We start from the raw sequence: 13,389 nt of genomic DNA on the forward strand, positions 1-13,389 counted from the left end.
CTTTCAGATGCTGTGCCAGGCAGCATTGTCCTGCTGCCATCTAGACCCTGCGTGCTCTGTCAGACAGTGATGTTCCCTCACCACACCTGTACCCTGCTATACCTACCCCTTTTGTGCCCCATTAAGGATTGCTACTTTCAATCAGTGTGAGTGTTGCATTGTCGCTGGAGCAGTCCGAGACAGTGGTTATGTGTGGATGATGTGTGCTTGCTTGTGTTGATGTGTGTTTTCTTTTCTGAAAAAAGACTTTGGCCAAACTGAAAATGGGTAACATTCTTCATTGTGCTTGTCTGCAACTCAGTGTGTGATCTTTATGGTAGATAGAAAATGCAATACCTGCATTCTTCATTGTTTTATCCTCTGGATAGGCCAGATTTACCCGTAAAAGTGTCACTGCTGTAAATTTTGCATTTTGTATCCTTCTGTGTATACTTAGTGATATGAGGTCCTCTGCTTAGAAAAAGGAAACAGAATAAGAGGAAAAAGAAAAATGAGTAATACAGTTACGAAATGGAAGGGAAGGGGAGGAGGGGGGAGAGAAGACGAAAAAGATTTAGTTAGAGAAAGGGAGGTCATGCTGAAAATAATAAGGTTAGAACAGTCAAGCAAATAATGAGATGCAATAGAGATGATGACGATGATAAAAGGGGAGGTGTTACTGGAAGCTAAGTTCATAAAGTTGTTGGGATGCAAAGATGTGTGTGAGGAAGAGTTACCATCTCTGGATTCCATAAAAACCAGTACCTAACCAGATACCCAAACATCTAATGTGTTGTTGTTACCCCAGGGGGTCCACAACTCTGTTGTGGATACGTGCATAGTGAGCACGGGACCCCGAGCTAATGGGGCCATCCTTCCTTTCCGGGCTGCAACACTTCCCTTTCTGCATCCTTCCCCATCCCCCATCTTGCCCCCCCCCCCCCCTCACCCCTCTCCATTGCCTCTTTCATTCCCTTTCTCCCCCTCTGGGAGTATGTTTTGTGCCTATGTCCGGAGCCGGAAAGTCGAAACTGTAACAAATTCTTTGCTTTCTCCACTTGCAAGTATTTGTCCTTCCTTTATCCTTCTCTTTTCCTTACCTCTTCTCGTTGCCCTTTTCTCCACTGCAGTGTTTGAGACCTCTCTTCTTTCCTTTCCCTTTCCCTTTTTCCCTCCCTGTGCATGTCTGAAGGCCGACCCATGCTTTTCCATACGTAGCCGGTGATGGGGTAACGGGTAATTCCCCGGCCCGGGTAGACAGGTAGGACACATACGTACCCCCTGGTAATGGCCAGGCCCAGGGAGGGGTGATTACCGAGCTGATACCTTCCAAAAGTGCCGATTGGTCCCTCCGTCCATTTGTCGGGAGGTGTGACCTGAGGGGTGAACAATCACATAAGGTGGGAGTGCCCTCAGAGAGGGCCCTCACAAAGAAGGAGCACTCCATCGGAGAAGCCGGTAATCATGGGGGATACTTTCACAATGGTTTGACCATCTTCTACTATGTCAGCTCACAAGCGTAAGTTCAATGAGTTTCAGCCACAGACAGTCCTTCCATCATTGCCAAAGTTCCTTGTTGTTTCTCGGTCTGACGATGGTCACAACTTCTCCACGGTCAACCCTTTCATTATTCAGAAAGGTGTCGATGCAATTGCAGATCCTGTAAAGTTTTGTTCCAGATTACGAAATGCCACCTTATTGTAATAAACAGTCAGTGCCCTCCAGGCACAAAAATTGCTGCATACTTCACTGCTACACACCTTCCCTGTCTGGGTGGAACTGCACTGTACTTTAAATTCATCATGTGGGGTCGTTTATACACGCTCCCTCACGCACCTGTCTGACCAGGGTGTAACGGCCGTTCATAGTCATGAAAAGGGTTGACATGAACCTCATTCCAACCTGCACTGTCTTCTTGACATTTGACAAAGTTCAACTCCCATCGAAAATCAAAGCAGGCTATGAGATAATTTCCGTTCGCCCTTACATCCCAAACCCTAAGCGTTGCTATCGATGTCAGCGGTTCAGTCATACCAGCCAGTACTGTTCCAATCTGGCCAAATGTGTTATGTGTGGCAAGGATGCCCACGAGGGTGCTTGTCCACCTCCATCCCCTCGTTGCATCAACTGTATGGGTGACCACGCTGCTTCCTCTCGAGATTGCCCCATTTTTAAAGATGAAAAGCTCATTCAGGAAATCAGGGCGAAGGAAAAGGCGTCAACCTTTGCTGCTCGAAAATTATTTGCCAGTCGACTGCCCACCGTGCCTCAGACAGGAAAATACAGTACTGTCCTTGCCTCTCCTCAGCCAACAAAGGAGGCAGCCACGCAGACTTGCGATCTCACCTTTAGTTCCACGGTTGTCAGATCGGCCAGTGCAGGGATCGCCCGTTCAACCTCCCCACTTTTGCCTGCTCACTCTATGGCTCACCCTTCATCGGGTTCTGCCAAATCACGAGCCCAAAAGTCAGACACCAAGACTTCAAAAAAAGAGCATATTCGTGAAGATTTTTTACGTACCCCAACTTCACAACCATCAGTTCCTCCTTCTTCTAAACATCATAATTCCAATAAGACAACAAAGAAACCCAGTTCATCTCCTTCTCTGCCAAGGCATGTCTCATCTACTGCGCCACCTGTCGGTAATCGCCCTCGGCCAGCTGATCAACCGGCCGATTGCTGGAGGCAGGAGCTGCTCCTGAACAACCTATGGATCAGGATCTTCTGCCTTCGGGTGAATGCCATTCCATGTTGTTGGTCGCAAGCTCTGAGCAGTCGCTGAGTTGATGGCAACCGTGGTCACATTCCTCCATTTTCTGTTCACCCTATGTGCATTATCACTGGAATATCCGCAGCATTCGAGCCAATCAGGACGAATTGTCGATTCTCTTATGATCCTACTCGCCGGTCATCTTCTGTCTTCAGGAAACAAAGCTACGTCCTCATGACCGCTTTGTTCTCCCCCTTTTTCATTCCATCCAAATTGATCTCCCCTCTGTTGAAGGCACTCCAGCCCATGGAGGACTCGTGATTCTTCTCCATGATTCCATTATCAGTCAATCCCCTTAAACACTTCCTTCCAAGCTGTCGCTGTCCGTCTTTACCTTTCTGGATACACGTTCTCTCTTTGTACTGTATACATTCCATCGTCCACACCAATGGCACGATCTGATCTCCTTCATCTTCTTGGTCAGCTTCCACCACCCTATTCGCTGATTGGGGACTTCAATGCCCACCACCCGCTTTGGGGATCTCCACATCCTTGTCCGCATGGCTCACTATTGCTAGAAGTCTTCCTCCAAGCGGATCTAGTTTGCCTCAACACTGGGGACCCTACATTTTTTACTGCCTCCATGACATATTTCTCTGATTTGGACCTTTCGGTCGGTACTGTTCCACTAGCTCGACGCTTCGAATGGTTCGCCCTTGATGATATGGACTAGAGTGACCACTTTCCATGTGTGCTTAGACTGCAGCCTCAACTGCCATATATGCGCCCACGGCGCTGGAAGTTTGGCGAAGCCGATTGGACACTTTTTTCGTCTCTAGCGACATTCGATGACCGTCACTTTCCTAGCGTCGATGATGAGGTCTCACACATTACAGATGTTATTCTTAAAGCTGCGTAACGTTCAATACCATGCACCTCAGAATTGCACCATCGCCCCCCAGTTCCTTGGTGGAACGAGGAATGCCGTGACACAATACACGAACGGCGACGTGATCTTCGTGTTTTCCGCCACCATCCTACTTTGGCCAACTGTGTCCGCTATAAGCAGTTCCGTTCGCGATTCCGTCACGTCATTCACGATAGCAAGAAGGCAAGCTGGAAATTCTTTATTAGCTCATTTAACACCTTCACTCCCTCCTCGGAAGTTTGGAGTCGGATTCGGTGGTTATCAGGCGCGCCCATTTTCTCACCGGTCTCTGGGCTCACAGTCGCGCATGATACATTAGTGGATCCCGTCGCAATATCTAACTCATTGGGTCAACACTATGCTGGGATTTCGAGCTCTTCAAATTACCTGCCAGCATTTCTCCCAAAGAAATGTGCAGCGGAAGTGCAACCTCTTGTTTTCTCCTCTCAAAATTGCGAAAGCTATAATACTGTTTTCTCCATGCGGGAACTGCAACATGCACTCTCTTCCTCTCGCTCCAGGACCAGATGGTATCCACGTCCAAATGTTGCTGCATAGTCTGCGTTACCTCCTTCACCTTTGTAATCGAATTTGGACCGACCGAACTTTTCCCAGACGATGGCGGGGAGCAATCGTCGTTCCTGTTCTGAAACCTGGAAAGGACTAACATCTCCCCTCTAGCTATCGCCCCATTTCTCTCAAGAGTAGTGTATGTAAGGTTTTGGAGCGTATGGTAAATTGCCGTTTAGCTTGGCGGCTGGAGGCCCGCAGCCTTTAAACACCTGCCCAAATGCGGTTTCTGAAAGCATTTTTCTGCAGTTGACCATCTTGTTGCTCTCTCCACTTATATCAAGAACAATTTTCTCCAGAAACGCCAAACAGTAGCAATATTTTTTGATCTGGAGAGAGCATACGATACCTGTTGGAAGACAGGCATTCTCCGCACACTGTTCTCTTGGGGCTTTCGATGCTGTCTGCCCCTTTTTCTTCGCGAATTTATGGCAGAGCGCGTATTTAGAGTGCGGGTGAACACTACTCTCTCCCGTATTTTCTCCCAAGAAAACGGGGTACCCCAGGGCTCCGTGCTGATAGTTGTACTGTTTGCCATCGCCATAAATCGTATTATGGAATGTCTCCTTCCTGATGTCTCGGGTACCCGCTTTGTGGGCGATTTTGCGATCTACTACAGCTCTCAACAGACAAGCCTTCTTGAACGACATTTTGAAGGATGTCTCGAACGCCTGCACTCTTGGAGCATCTAAACAGGCTTTCGCTTTTCTCCCAGTAAGACCGTTTGTGTTAATTTTTGGCGTCTTATGGAGTTTCTTCTACCCTCCTTACATCTAGGACCTGTCAACCTTCCGTTTTCAGACGTCGCTAAATTCTTGGGTCTTATGTTTGACAGAAAACTGTGCTGGTCCTCCCACGTTTTCTATCTTTCGGCTCCCTGTTGGCGATACCTCAGCACCCTCTGTGTCCTGAATGGTACCTCCTGGGGAGCGGACCGAGTGGTCTTTATCTGCCTGTATCGCGCCTTAGTGGGCTTGAAATTGGACTATGGAAGCATAGTTTACTCCTCTGCACGGCCGTCTATTCTTCGGCGTCTCGACTCTATCCAGCACCGTGGATTACGTTTAGTGTCTGGAGCTTTTTACACCAGCCCTGTGGAAAGCCTTTACGCTGAGACTGCTGAACCTCCGCTGTCCAATCGGCGAGCAGTCCTTCTGAGTCTTTATGCTAGCCATCTGTCTTCCATGCCTGCTAATCCAGCCCATGACATTTTTTTTCGACGCCTCCTTTGATGTAGGGTATGCAGACCGCCCCTCCTCCCTACTACCACCAGGAGTCCGCTTCCATCAACTGCTCCATTCTCTTTCCTTCCGCTTTCCTGAAACCTTCTTGACAAGTTGGGGTACAGCACCGCCTTGACTCCGTCCCCGGATTTACCTGCTCCGTGACCTTTGTCAATATACCAAGGATGCTACCCCTTCACTTGTTTATCATTGGGCATTTGCTGCTCTATGTGCACAAATTAAGCCAGCCACATTCATTTACACTGATGGCTCGAAAACATCGTTAGGTGTAGGGAGTGCCTATGTTGTTGGCGACACCCCAAATCAATTTCGCCTTCCCGACCAGTGTTCGGTTTATACTGCGGAGCTCTACGCTGTTTTCCAGGCTGTCCACTATATCTGCCACCATCAGCGGATACAGTATGTTATCTGTTCAGATTCACTCAGCTCTCTCCTCAGTCTCCAAGCTCTCTAACCTGTCGACTCTCTGGTCCACTGGATTCAGGACTGTCTGCGTTTGCTCCACCTGGAGGGCGTCTCGGTGGCGTTCCTCTGGCTCCCGGGACATGTTGGTATCTGTGGAAATGAGGCGGCCAATATAGCAGCCAAGGCTGCAGTCTTTATTCTTCGGCCAGCTATTCAATCGATTCCCTTCGCCGATCTAGGAGTGTTTTATGTCGTCGTGTTGTTCTTTTATGGCATGCACATTGGTCGACACTTCTCCCTAATAAATTGCAGAAGGTGAAAGCTCTTCCCTGTGCTTGGACCTCTTCCTCCCGAACGCGTCGTTGGGTGGAGGTAATTTTAACTAGACTCCGGATAGGGCACTGTCTTCTTAGCCATCGACATCTTTTAAGCGGCAATCCTCCCCCACTCTGTCCCCACTGCTCTCAGCTGTGGACGGTAAGACACCTTTTAATTGAGTGCCCCTATTTTACTCTGTTATGTGCTCGTCTACAGCTGTCGCCTGATACATCGTCAATTTTAGCAGATGACACGTGCTTGGCCGATCACGTTCTCGAGTTTATTAGTGCCAGTGAAATGACGTCAGTCGTTTGAATCTTTTTTTGGGGACACCCAAGCCCTTTGTGTAGTGGATTTTTAAGCCTTCCTTCTGCTTTTAGTTTCTCCAATTTTTTGGGTTTCGTTCCCATTGCTGCTGGTTTCGATTTTCGGTTTTTACTGTTTCCTAAGTCACAGACCGGGCGCTAATGACCATAGCAGTTTTGCGCCCTAAAACCAAAACAAAAAAAAACAAAAAAATCTAATGTGTAGTCACTGGAATTGAGGTCTTTTGAGTACAGAGATCATCCTACCTGATAAGTTTCCCTGGTTGCTGGAGGTGGGAACTTATCCTCCAACACATGTCCACATACCAATATCTTAAAAAGCTTAACCTCTGTTAACATAATTGAGCCATCATTTGCATTATCATCTTTTAATTATATTTGACACATTTTTAAAGTTTATTATTGCTCATTATATTCTGTAGTGTTCTTCTCCATCCACACTCTCTGTATCTCTTTCTCTCCTCATTTGTGTAAGCACTACTCTGTCTCTCCATATCCATTACTACTTCTTACTCTGTCATCATCTCTGTAGTGAACCAGGCATATTGGTTACTAATGTACTACCTATGATGCACTTTCCCTGGCAACGTCCCCCTTGCTTTTCTTACCCTCTTTTTGTTTCCTCATTCTCACAAAAGATTATCCCCATTTGATTAACCCACATTTCCAAGTTTCCCAACCTGCGCAAGTCCCATACTTGAGGAAAGGTGTAACAGTTCTGAAAGCTACGATAGTAATATGTGTCTATTTCCAGTAGTAATAATTCCACTCCTTAATTTAAGAACTAGTCAGCTATTTTCTCATATTTTTGTAATAGTCGTGTGCACTGTACTTTCAGTGAAATGTATTACGTAGGAAAAGGGAGGTCATGCTGATGGATGGCTAAATTTAGAACGGTAGTGGGATGAGACTACGTGCTGAAGAGCAGGTTATCTAAAAAGGGCTTGGTCTGAGGCATCCAGATGACCCATAGGTGCCACTAAACTCCTCCAGCAACTGCATGCCAGGTGTCCCTGAGGTGGGTAGTTCTTGGGGTCAGTTTCTGAATTTGGCCTATGTGATGGTTCTCAACCACGTACAGGGTGCAGAAAAATTGTATCACGAATTTTAACCCTGGATAGCTGATGCCAGTAGGAATGAAAATTACTAATGCTGTGTAGGGCAACAAAACACAACTTTAAAAACTATGAAAACTTGGCGTCATGTGCTCCAATTGACTGCCGGATTGCCCTGTTGCCAGATACTCTGGACAATGCATGACCTTGCATGCTTTGCCTGCCAGAATTTGTGATGTATCCAGGGCAGCCTACACACTCAGTGGTAGCGCCAGCCTTCCACTCTGGGGGCTGGAGGTGAACCAACCAACCCAACACATCCATTGTTGTTTCATGATAAGACGTACTGGAAACAAACCCTTCAACAGCTGTTAGTTAGCATACAGAAAGTCTTTTACAAATTGTGACAGCCATGAAAAGGGCCTTTTTTGTGACTAGGACATTGTTTACTTAAAGCAGGTGCTGGACCTGGTGACCCTGCATGCAACACAAGGTTGGTAGTGTCGAAAGGTGTTTTGCTGAACTCTTTCAAAGTTTACTGGCATTGCCTTAATGTGATTGGCGGCATGTTGAATGACATGCATTAATTCATCTTTGTCTCTAGGTGATTTGCACCTGGGTGGGTGAACTGCAACCTTGAAGAATTCCCACAGGAAACTACCGGTGGTGTGAGGTCTGGGACTACGGGGACCATGTCCTATGAGCATGTCTGCCAGTTACCTGGTCATTGAAGAGTTCATCTAAATATCCACACACAGCATGACTGTTAGGTGCAGGCGACTCATGCTGCAACCACATGCATAGCCGAATTTCCAGGGGAACACCTTCCAGCAGGCCGGGTAGCGTTTTGTGCAAAAAGTGAAGGTAATTTGCCATGGCAAGTGGAGGAGGTTGGTGGACCGGCCCAATAAGATGGTCAACCACAATGCCTGCCCAAATGTTGAGCAAAAATTGTTCCTGGTGTGTGTGGACGTACATGTCGTGAGGATTTCCTCTTGCCCAGTAATGAACGTTTTGAGTGTTGCAAAGGCCATCCCAATGGAAGGTGCATTCATACAGTAAACAACATGACGTCAGGGAAGTCAGGATCTCATGCAACACATCGCAGAAAACACCAGCGAAACCCTAGCCTGTGCTCATAGTCTGTGACAGGATTTAGGTCTTCAGCAAGGTGTAAAGTAAATAGATGCTGGCCATCATTCCTCAAAACCTCCCAGACTAACTGATGAGTGACCACAATGTTATGTCCGGTTGCTCGAGTACAGGTCATAGGTGTTTCCTCAATGCACTTGAGAACAGTCTCTTCAAATGCTGCATCCCCTAATGTTCGAGGTCTTATAGCATCACCAAGATATCCTGCTAACAAACCTGTTTCACCAAGTCATGGGTGAATTGCTGTAAATGTTTGCAGGTGTGGCTGATGTCTTGCTGGGTACTGTTCATCATACAACCATTGAGCTTCATGTGCATTATCGTCAGCTAGTTCACAAACAAAAACCATATCTTGCCGTTCTTCAAACAAATACTGTGCCACCATACTTACTGTATGACTAAATCCTAGGTGACGTGTGTGTGCTCTGAAGTGAAGCTTACATGTGAATGCCTCTTACATGAGGTAGAGACAAACAGCAAGACCTATTCGACACGTATGCATATCGCATTCGAGCAGTGATGGGCGAGGGACATTTGTGTGTGTGAACCGACTGTCATAGCATTGCCAGACAAATAACAAATGGCAACATGGCAATCTCATTGCCAAATGGAACAAGTGGCACCAAGTTTCCATAGTTTTAAAATGGTATTTTTTTGACCTGTGTGACATCAGTAATTTTGGTTTCTTCTGGCATCAGCTATACTGGGATAAAATTTGGCAACACAATTTTTCTCCACCCTGTATAAAGGAGCATTGTTGGGAGCATCTCAGTTATTAAACACTGTCCTGTTTGATGTTGTGTAGCTCATCTCCCTCTCCCACTGATGTACCTTCAGATACTTAAATTCAGGAATTTATTGCCACCAGATGAGAAGTAGTAGAAGCTGTTGGGTTTAAGGTCCAGCTTATCACTATCTAACTGAACATAGTGTAGTTAAGTTTAGGTAGGGCAGGAGCCGGATATGTTTGGAGATTTATAGCTGTTACCTGAGTTGCCTCACTCTGTTCTTTCCCATGGGTGAAAGACTTACACCAGGGGAGTTGTCGCAGGACGGTAGGGACACTGGTAACTCTGTGTGTAATACACTAGTCCGCAGTGACATACGATATTTAGCGAGTATGTGAGCAGTGCTGAGCCTCAATTGAGTCTTCTTAGAAGGACTCTCAGTCCAGATAGCAGTGCTTCTAAATCTCAGCCCCAAAGGTCAGCATGACCAGTCAACATGCTGATCAAGAGCTGGCAAAACTTTCAAGTCAGTGTTGTCATGTGAAGGCCTGCCTGCCAGCCTGCTTGTCTTTGTGTTGGCTGTACCACATTTAAGTGCAGAGGTATACAGACAATGGCTCCTCATACAGATGAGGGTTCCTCACTTTGCTTCAGTAGTGCAGGTTGTCAAGCAGTCGATCTTAATTGTTTCCCATGAAGTTCCCTTAGAGCCCCAGAGACAGTTATTCTATGGTCAGCTCCATGGTACTGAAACCATTTACATTTTATCAATTATGTATCCAGTATAGCTCCTCTGACAACACAGATGAATCACTGCCAATCATAATTTCAAATACAACACACAGAATAATATATTCTAAAGTGACGCTTCAGTAGCAACAATAGGATGTTGGTGCTGACCCTAATGTGCTCTCTTTGTACTAATTAGTAGTAAAGTTTTGTAGAACAGTGACAGAGAACGATAGCTTAACCAGCAGTACTACATCTGAAACCTGTTTAAAAGACTTGTCAACCTTACGTGTGTTGATGAGGTGAACTTCAGAGTTAAAGCAGTTGATTGTGAGCTATCTTAATCTGCAGTACACATGTTGTATTAGTCTCGCTCAGGTATTTGAGGCCCCTTTTGATTGTTTTAATGTTTGCCATTCTGTAAGTAGATAGGAGATCTTTCTTTATTTTGTCATTAAAAAAGCTGAAACCACAAAAAGAAAAGGAGATAAAACCCCTCTTAGTGCACAGCATGAACTAGTGGTGACTATTGACATACAAAGAGTATCTTCTTCTGGCAAAACAAAAATTGTCTAAATGTATTGTGCCTACTCGCACAAGTTCTGACAAGTCTTTTTAGACATTCAGATAACTTGCAGTGTTACTCAGAGAGAGATATTTGAAGCTAATACCACAAATAGGTTTTTATGAGCAGTTATGAGTATTGTACAGAATCTTTTGGCTGTCAATATCTTTTCATAAAATACTTTTCAGACAATTTTGTCCAGAAAAATTGTGCCCACATGGGTAGTGGATCTAGTGTGGCACCAATTGCTTTTGTAGTAAACAGGATTCATGTACATAAAGGTGTCCAAACTATTGCTTGGAATTTGTTGGTAACTTCTCAGTTTTTGACATGTCCTCCAAACTGGTATCTACAGAATGTCACTTGCAGTTGTATGTTATGGGATCTGAGGAATGTGCACAAGCATTGGTTTCCAAATCCTTGAAATTAAAGGCAACACATGTCACAGCTCTAAATGATACTTTAAGTTTAGCCAGAAACAAGCATGGCTTCAAGTGAAGACTGTGCAGTAGGTTCCCCCTTAGTATGCCATGTGGGATGGACAGGTCCTCAATGTTTCACTTTTGATATTATTAACCATGGACCCACTGAGACTGCAGCTGTTCTTCTTCTTCTTCTTCTTCTTGTTCTTCTTCTTCTACTACTTCTTCTTCTACTTCTTCTTCTTCTTCTTTTTATATGATTTGGTGTGATTCATGTACCTGAAGATACTGTCCATTATAAGAGCTTAATGGTGACAGTTGAAGCTCAGAGAATGGCATTCATTCTTGGCCTGTTTGGTGGAAGTCTTCTCAAAATAATGGAAGCAGTCTGTGTTGAAATATAAACCAAACTCAGTGTGTTTGCAGATCATGTGTATCATAATACACTCTGGTCATAGGGGCTCACTTCAAAGCAGTACTCATCACTGAAGAAAATTCTTCTCCAGTCAATGAGATTCTAGGTTGAAGACATGTCAGGAGACAGTGCAGGCAGCAATGAGATACCAACCTGACTTTCACTAGCCATATAGCTCAACAACCAGTAGTGGTCTGATGTGCTATTTATATTCATAGCAGGACCCACTTTGGTTATCATCCATGGCATCCTCTCAGCACAGTGGTAGACAACTATATTCTATGCCCCATTTTGTTGCCATTCATTGCATTCTGGGCTTACATTGAATCAAAATAATATCCACTCCTACATGGCAAGGAATTCTACTGCTTGTCTTCATGCTTGGCAAATGTTACCTTGGCCAGCAATATCAGTGGATCTCTTCTGACGAAGAATGTTTGGAGCATTATGGACACAGCACTTGAACTGTCTTGGGATTTTGATGAGAAAGCACACCATTTGGCCATAATTTGGCATGGTATCCCTCAGGAGGATATTAAACATCTCTGTCAGCCAAGCCGGATATGGTGGCCGAATGGTTCTAGGCACTTCAGTCTGGAACCGAGCGACCGGTATGGTCACAGGTTCAAATCCTGCCTGTGGCATGGATGTGTGTGATGTCCTTAGATTAGTTAGGTTTAAGTAGTTCTTAGTTTTAGCGGACTGATGACCTCCAATGTTAAGTCCCATAGTGCTCAGAGCCATTTGACCCATTTGAATCTGTCAGCCAAACCCCCCCCCCCCCCCCCCCCCATGAACCATGAACCTTGCCGTTGGTGGGGAGGCTTGCATGCCTCAGCGATAAAGATGGCTGTATCGTAGGTGCAACCACAACGGAGGGGTATCTGTTGAGAGGCCAGACAAACATGTGGTTCCTGAAGAGGGGCAGCAGCCATTTCAGTAGTTGCAGGGGCAACAGTCTGGATGATTGACTGATCTGGCCTTGTAACATTAACCAAAACGGCCTTGCTGTGCTGGTACTGCGAACGGCTGAAAGCAAGGGGAAACTACAGCCGTAATTTTTCCCGAGGACATGCAGCTCTACTGTATGATTAAATGATGATGGCGTCCTCTTGGGTAAAATATTCCGGAGGTAAAATAGTCCCCCATTCGGATCTCCGGGCGGGGACTACTCAGGAGGACGTCATTATCAGGAGAAAGAAAACCGGCGTTCTACGGATCGGAGCGTGGAATGTCAGATCCCTTAATCGGGCAGGTAGGTTAGAAAATTTAAAAAGGGAAATGGATAGGTTAAAGTTAGATATAGTGGGAATTAGTGAAGTTCGGTGGCAGGAGGAACAAGACTTTTGGTCAGGTGATTACAGGGTTATAAATACAAAATCAAATAGGGGTAATGCAGGAGTAGGTTTAATAATGAATAAAAAAATAGGAGTGTGTGTTAGCTACTACAAACAGCATAGTGAACGCAATATTGTGGCCAAGATAGACACAAAGCCCATGCCTACTACAGTAGTACAAGTTTATATGCCAACTACCTCTGCAGATGATGAAGAATTAGATGAAATGTATGACGAGATAAAAGAAATTATTCAGGTAGTGAAAGGAGACGAAAATTTAATAATCATGGGTGACTGAAATTCGTCAGTAGGAAAAGGGAGAGAAGGAAACATAGTAGGTGAATATGGATTGGGGGGAAGGAATGAAAGAGGAAGCCGCCTTGTAAAATTTTGCACAGAGCATAACTTAATCATAGCCAACACTTGGTTCAAGAATCATAAAAGAAGGTTGTATACCTGGAAGAATCCTGGAGATACTAAAAGGTATCAGATAGATTATATAATGG

Source organism: Schistocerca piceifrons, chromosome 2, assembly GCF_021461385.2.
Source record: "Schistocerca piceifrons isolate TAMUIC-IGC-003096 chromosome 2, iqSchPice1.1, whole genome shotgun sequence".
Classification (NCBI taxonomy): domain Eukaryota; kingdom Metazoa; phylum Arthropoda; class Insecta; order Orthoptera; family Acrididae; genus Schistocerca; species Schistocerca piceifrons.